This window comes from Lactuca virosa, chromosome 8, assembly GCF_052849685.1.
Source record: "Lactuca virosa cultivar CGN04683 chromosome 8, Lactuca_virosa_CGN04683_v6, whole genome shotgun sequence".
Classification (NCBI taxonomy): domain Eukaryota; kingdom Viridiplantae; phylum Streptophyta; class Magnoliopsida; order Asterales; family Asteraceae; genus Lactuca; species Lactuca virosa.
This window is the reverse complement of record NC_136433.1, coordinates 255,341,811-255,350,053: the sequence shown is the minus strand read 5'-3', so window position 1 is coordinate 255,350,053 and position 8,243 is coordinate 255,341,811. Positions and strand designations below refer to the sequence as shown.

Genomic DNA, 8,243 nt, shown 5'->3' with positions numbered 1-8,243 from the left:
TTTGGCCGTACGCGCTGCGTACATGACCTTACAGCCAACGTACAACCAGCCCATGCACAAAAGTTTATTAAGTGCTTAATGCTTAAGATTTCAACGTCTAACTTCATATATGAGTCTATTAAAATGTCCTAGGGAATAAAGTTGGCAACTTTATGCCCTTGCATGCCACATGGGTCCCCAATACTTCATTTCTCCCATTAAAACCACATTTGAGATCGTAGACTAATTCATGGTCTCAATATAACCTTCAAGATGGCAACTTTATGCATCAAGCATTCTCAAGGAGCTTAGATCTAACAATCCTAGCCGCTAGAGTTGCACAACTCACAAAAGAGGGTCTAAAAACCAAAAATGGTCTTCATAACAAAACCCTAACTCAAAACTAGCAAAAATAGATGGCAAGGTTTGAGCTTTTTACCTCCACAAGCTTCCCAATGAGCTCCAAATGCAGGATCCAAAAGCTTTTCTACGTCCAAGGCTTGCTTCCACTTCCTTCTCCTTGCTAGAACACCAAAAAGGAGGTATTTGAGGCACTCACAAGCTCAAGAGGCAAAAACAAAGGATTTTAGGGTTTTAGGGACGTTTGAGAGTGATGGAGGCGGGTTAGGGTAAGGTCCAAATGACTTAAGGACGTTTAAATAGGTCACAAGCCCAAATATTATGGTTTTAGTCCTCATCCACGTATGCCCCGCGTACTGCTTGGTACACCCAGCGTACGTTGTGCACACCCGCGACCAACTTCGCCCAGTACGCCAAGCGTACACCTTTGTACGCCCATCGTACGTTGGGGCCCTTTTGCAAAGAAATTTCATTTCAGGGGAAAAAGAGTAATTACCTGAACCTTGATCCTTACATGACTGATCAGAGTATTGATTTAGATAGGCCTGTCACTCATGAAGAAATTAAATGGGCTGTTTGGGACCGTGGATCAAATAAAACGGTGGGCCCTGACGGCTTTACGTTCGATTTTTTTTGCAAGTTTTGGTATCTTTTACAAGAAGAGGTGATCTCGGCTATCCTAGAGTTCTTTCAATCATCGATATTCCCGAGAGGATGTAACCGTTCTTTCATTGCTCTAATTCCAAAAACTCATGATGCTATATTTGTTAAGGATTTCCGGCCTATTAGCCTTATTGGCTGCCAGTTAAGATTGTTGGCAAAGTTTTGGCTAATCTCATGGCTATGGTGATTGATCATCTTGTCAGTATTGAGCAGTCGACTTTCATTAAGGGTCGTCAGATCTTAGACGATCTTTTTATTCTTAATGAAGTTTATTCATGGTGTAAGTCGTCTTGCAACGTTTTTAAAGTTGACTTCAAATAGACTTATGACACAGTTCGACAGGATTCTTTGGATGGAGTTCTGGGAAAGTTCGGCTTCGAATCTCGTTGGAGAAACTGGATTCAAGGTTGTTTAAGATCTTCTATGAGTCAGTTCTAGTGAATGGGTTGGCCACTCCAGAGTTCCAATTTTATAGAGGTTTGAGACAGGGTGATCTGTTGTCTCCTTTCCTCTTTATTCTAGTGATGGAAACATTACACATTGCTTTTCAGAATGCACTGTCCAACAATCTTTTTTTTTTCTAGAATTTCGATTGGCAGGAATGATCCTATTATTATTTGACATCTTTTTTATGCAGAAGATGCGATATTTATTGGCGAGTGGAAAGATTCTAATCTGTCAAACATCAATTCTATTCTTTAGTGTTTTTATTTAGCTTATGGCTTGAAGATCAATCTTTAGAAGAGTAAGATTCTTGGTATTGGGGTTCTGATTTCGTTGGTTGACCAAGTGGCGACTAGTATGGGATGTGATTTTACGAAGGCACCTTTTCCTTACCTTGTCACGATGGGAGGTAATATGTCCTGTATTGATGCCTGGTCTGAGGTTCTGAGGAAAGTTACCACCAAACTTTCTAAATGGAAAACAAAATCTATTTCTATTGGTGGCAGATTGATCCTTTTGAAATTGGTTTTGGGATCTCTCCCAGCTTATTTTATATCGACTTTTAAAGCTCCAACAAAGTTTCTTTCACACTTAGAGTCATTGCGTAACAAATTCTTTCTAGGAGCTAGTTTACAAGAGATGAAAATGACATGGGTCAGGTGGAAGCAGGTCATGGCTAGCAAGGATTGTGGTGGTCATGGAATTAACAACTTATTTGCTCTAAATCGGGCACTTCTTTTTAAATGGGTTTGGCGTTTCTGTGCTAATCCTACTGCTCTATGGGCAAAAACCATTGTAGCGATTCATGGTGTCTCGAGTTTACTTGGCTATTCTCGGCCTTGCCGGGTCTCCGGCTGTCCTTGGGGTTCCATCTTGAAGACTTTTAAAGATTTGCGTGACAAGGGTGTTGATCTTATGAACTGTTGTCACAAACATATTGGCAATGGTGTTTCTACTTCTTTCTGGTCCGACTTATGGTTAGGTGATTCGATTTTCCGAACCAGATTCCATCGGGTGTTCTCTTTAGATAATGACAAGGAGTCAACTGTTCATGCTAAACTAAATCAATGAGTCAACAGTGGACTGATATGACTCGGTTAATACATTCTATTGTGTTTGATAGGTGGTCGTGGACATTACAGGGCTCTAGCGATTTTTCTGTTTCTTCGTCTCGCTTTTACATTGACAAGGTTTTGCTGTCTGCGATCCCTATTCAGACTTGCTGGAACCATTTGGTTCCAATCAAGGTCAATGTTTTTATTTGGCGTTTAATTCTTGTTAGATTACCCTTCCAATTAAATCTTTCAGTTTGTAGCTTGGAGATTCCTTCTATTATGTGTCCGATTTGTGAAAGTGCCACATATTCTTCTTCTCATTTTTTCTTTCGGTGCTCGCTTGCACGGGAGCTTTTAAACTTGTTTTGTCATTGGCGGGACATTTCAAGAGCTCCTGGTGATTCTTTCCAGCATTGGTCTGATTGGTTCTTGGTTTTGAAGGCTAACTCCACGATGAAAGATTATTTGGAGGCCACTTTTTTCACTTTTTGGTGGTTCATTTGGGGTTTTAGAAACTCTTGTTATTTTTAATACTCACAAGTTGTTTAAACATGAGTTGTTTGATAAAATTACTACCCAATCCTTTATATGGGTTAGTAATAGGAGTAGGAGCACTAAACTAAATTGGGTGGGTTGGTTACATAACCCATCCTCTCTATTAATTCTTTGTAATCTCCTTTTTGTTTTGTTCCTTAGGTTCTCGCTAGTGGTTATATAGTTGCCGTTCTAAAAAAAATATAAGGTTATTAATTTATTTTCTTCAATGTTCATTACACTCCAAAAAATTGATAGAAACACAGCGTCATTGAAACTTAGAATCATCTCAAAAGTCTTTATGTTGGAATCTGAATTAATTTAACAGAGATACATGAACATCAAGTTCGTTATTGCAAGTGTTTTAACAATTAAGTTGATCAAATAAAAAATGTTGAGGTCCAGCGTACACTAATAAAACAAGATTTTTTAAAATTCAAAAAAGATGAGCAAAGCCACGTTAGGTTTCACATTTGGTGGAACCCACAACATGATTACTCAAACAAATTTCCATGTTTGGTATCCTATTATTCAAACCACTTCTCTATAAATACAAGTGTCAGGCCGCCTTCGAATACTAAGCTCAACAATAATTTTTCAGTTTTAAAAGGAAAGAAACCAATCGATAATTTCTGTGTCAAATATTCAAGATGGGCATCATTCGACTTCCATCTTTGATTGCCAATGCAAAACAGTTTAGCAGATTACAGTCAGTTTGCAGTCGAAGCCTTTCAGATGTCCCAAAGGGGTATATGGCCGTGTACGTGGGAGAGATTCAGAAGACAAGATTCGTGGTTCCGATATCGTTCTTGGAACAGCCTCAATTTCAAGATCTATTGCATAAATCTGAAGATGAGTTTGGGTTTGACCATCCAATGGGAGGCCTAACCATTCATTGCGAAGAAGAAGCGTTTATAGATCTTACTTCTCGATTGCATGTTTCATGATTCCATATGCCGAACTATTGACGTGTCCTCCAAATATTTTGGTAAATGTGGAGATGCATTTGTCACCATTTTAGAGAGACAAACATTCCCTCCCAATACTTGTAGGTCAGGACTCAGGAGCATTGCGTTTTGGCGTAGTCATCTATAAGTTTTTTATCATAGATTTGACAAAAGATATAAGCTTAGTTTTCTTGTTTTCAGTCCAATCCCTTTCCGTATACAAGGAAAAGTGAGTATATTGATTAATATAGAAAAATTGAATAATAAAGTGATTATCTGTGCAAGAATAGTAGCGAATCCATTGCTAAAATATTCGTATAAAAAGAGACAGTGAGAAATTAGTAAAGAATTATGGTTGTTACATTGAGAATATTTTCTCTACTGAGCTTTATTATTGACGCATAAATAAAACAAAAAGGTATTCAAAAGGAATAATTATGATTGATTCCAAGATTGTCTTTGAAATGCTTATAAAAATTAAAATCCATTTATATAGACGATTTATATAGGAGTTAAATTTGATACATATACCAAGTTTTGGAAAGTTGCAAATTGAGACACTAAAAGTCACCTAATTAAGCGGTATCGGGAGTTGAACGATCAGATGCTCCTCATCCAAAAGTTGAGGGTTCTAGTCCTCTTATTCACAAATTCATGAAAACTGATATTCTCAATAAAACAAACATAAATAATGTGCGAAATTTAAGGAATCGTGAGACTTGGAGGCTTAAACGGAGGATGTTGAGGATCAAATAAGGGCCACCCGCTTTTGATTACTTGTTTCTAGCTTCATCCAATCGACATTGTTTTTTTAGGAGATGTATTTGGTGATTTAGACACCATTTTCTCAACTTTAATAACCATTCAAATTAAAGATTAATCTCCAATACACTTTCACCCGAAAGACTATCCATTCAAATTAAAGATTAATCTCCAATACACTTTCACCCGAAAGACTATCGAAACAAGAGATAGAAAAATCATTATTGTTTATCCAACATCTTATGGATTCCGCAAATGAATAAGAACATCTTCACAGACGGACATAGTTTGGATGAGTCGGTCTTTTGACAAAATATAATTCCAATGCCTAGATTGGCAAAGAACGCCGACAAAAAGATTATGTTGGACCTTTAAGTCTTGTTGTTGGTGGGAGTCCGTTAACATAAAGGGCTATATTTTTTTGTCAAAAACTATAGAGAAAGAATAACGAACTTTGAATTGGGTAAAACAATTCTATAAAAACAGTTTTTCAGAGTCTTATATGTTTCAAGATGTTCTTAAGGAAAAACTCAGCTTAACATATCTATATGATTTTCAAAGAATTTTTTTTTAAAGTCGTGGTTATGAATGAAAACTAAATCACCTTAAATTGAGGGCAACACTTCAAAACAACTACATTTTCGAAAACGTCTTGTTCGAAAATAACATCTAGAATGGTACCTTCGAAAATTCTACTATCTTTTAGAAATCAGTGGTTATGCGGTTATTTTTGGAAATGGTGTTACTATTTAAGAAGAGTTTTTTATAGGCTCATTATGTCAAGATATTCTTTAGAAAAATTTGTAAACTAAAAGTAGGGATATGGATTAAAACAATCCTTATCAAATGTTAATTTATTTTTTAAATGGCCAAATCATCCGGAATATGGTATTTCAGACACAAATTTATCCGGTTATTAGACCGGTTACCTGATCGGAGCATTCTAACATAAGGTGGAGCATTCTGATGAAGAATTATGAAGGAGCATTCTGGAGTATCAAAATGCGCTACGGCATTGTCGGAATGCACTAGACACTTACATGAATGCGTTATGACCTTCTTTGAAGGCGTTATCTGGAGGTGAATCTGTTGGTATGTTAAGCATCAAGAAAACGATGTTGTTGATTATGCTTAATGAGAATACGCTCAATACGTTGAAGACGCCCCTACTCGCACTGGGTACGCTCTTAATGAAAGCGTTGGTGTTGGAGAATACGCTCTAGGAGTATAAATACGATGGTTCCTCTAGAAGATGCTCTCATGGACTAAAGGTTCTTTCTTGATGTAAAGGTGTTCTCTTGGAATAGAAGTACTACTTGGTTCTAAATATACTCATGGTGATAAGGTGTTACATGCATGGTGATGTCGTCCCATGTTCATGGTTGGTGGCCATGCACATTCGTTAAGGTGGAAGTCTTGATAGGTGATTGTATGGCGTGATGTGATTGGTTCATATCTGTTCGGGTCTTAGAATTAATATGCCTGACCCATTAGGGTGTTAGGTCTAATCCTCAATCTATGAATATGGATCCTTGTGGCAATCATTTTTATTGTCTTGTATCTTGAATCTTAGCGAGTAGATAAAATCTCTGTTGGGTTGTACTTGTAATCTCTGTTTGAGAATTCTTGAATAAGAATACTCCCTCATGTATGTGGACGTAGGTCACCTTGACCGGACCATGGAAATACCATGTCTTCGTATGTATGTTTTTTTTGTAAGTTATCCACTTTACTTCCTAACAAGTGGTATATGAGCTTGGCAAGTAACATCATATTTCCTTTGATTCTTGACAAGTAATGGCTGATTCATAAAAACTGCTATCTTACCTACAGTTTGTTTTTTTTTTGTTTGAAGATGTCGACCCTCATGTTTGATTTTGTAGAAATCCAATTGTTCAAATGACTTCACTTTTTGGAAGGGGGAGATGAGGACATTTATGGTTCAACAAGTTTGTGCGGTTGTAACAAAAAAAGAAGCGAAATTGCCAAAAGAAATGGCTAATGAGAAGAAGGTGGATATTCGGGAAAAAGTGCATATTTCCATCTTGTGGAGTTTGACAGACGTAGGACTGTGAGATGTTGTGGATCAAACAAGGGAGAAAATTTGTGACAAGTATCATAATAATTCTCTCACGGATAGACTATATCAGAAACAACATTTGCATACTCTTAGGATATCCAAAAATTACCATGCGAAAGATCATCTAGATAGATTTAGTCGCATCATCTTTGATTTACAACGTATTGATGTGTAAAGTGAAGATAAAGATGAGGCCCTTATCCTCTTATCTTCATTGCTGAATTTTTATATGAATTTCATTGATACCATGTTGTATGGTAGGGAAACGATTACTATGAATGATTTGAAGGATTATTTGTTGTCCAAATAAGTGAAATGAAAGGTATCAGTTAGGGAAGCTGGTTATAGTTCCGGTTTATTCGTAGGAAATGGAAGAACAAGTAAGAGAGGTGGCCATAGCAGAGGGAAGTCATGTTCCAAATTTAAACTTTCGACTAAGATTAGATGTTATAACTACAAGGAAAGGAGGCACTACAGAATAGGTTGTCCACAATTGAACAAAGGGGATCACCATGTTGGATCAATCAGTAATAACAATGTTGTTGTGGCTCAAGATAACTCTAATGAAGGTGAAGTTTTTACTATATGTACAATTACTTTTACAGATGCTTATGTAACAGTTGGTCATTCAACATAAAGTACACTAAAACAAATTCATCATTTTAAGGAAAAATAAGGTATACGTTTACATTAAACCATCATTACAAGTAATTATCATAAATCCAAAACATACAAAATACAGCTAAGGACGAAGTGGGTTTACAATGTTTTAAGAGAAAAAGCATAAATATCACGATCACTCCAAGGCACCTTTCCCTTTATCCACATTACTAGGTCTTGTAACCAATAACAACAATCAACTGTAAGCTAAAAAGCTTAGTGTGTAACAATGGAACAAACACATAACTCATAATTTGGTTTGATTAATAACAACACCAAAGTGATCAATTTAAATATAGTATAAATATACTACTTTTAACATCCAAAACGTCTAAACATTCCACTTGTAATATTCACAAGAATCTAAACATTCCACTTATATCATTCACAACCGTCTAAACATTTCACTTGTATCATTCACAAATGTCTAAGTATTTCACATGTAATATTCACCAGTTTCCCATCGTTCCACATGTAATATTCAGAAGTGTTTTTTTTCAATAACCATTTCAATTATAACAACTAACACCCATAGTCTAAGCATACAGTCATACAAATTATCATCATCATAACATTTTATGCATATAAAGTTACTCACCTTGTGGTCGTTCGCGCTACGTGCCTTTAACTGTTGTCCCTTGAAGATGACAAACACAAAACCTTTACCTGTTCAGTTTTGATTCCATTTAGCCCTTAAACTTCTCAATAATTCCTTCATTCAGTCATTATAATGACTTTCAATAGCTTAAAATCACCTAA

The 8,243-nt window shown here is 36.3% G+C and overlaps 1 pseudogene; it reads left to right on the top strand.

Moving 5' to 3' along the window:
• Positions 1-3,605: 3,605 nt before the first annotated feature.
• On the top strand, positions 3,606-4,290 carry LOC145133041 (auxin-responsive protein SAUR23 pseudogene; annotated as a pseudogene).
• Positions 4,291-8,243: the final 3,953 nt, after the last annotated feature.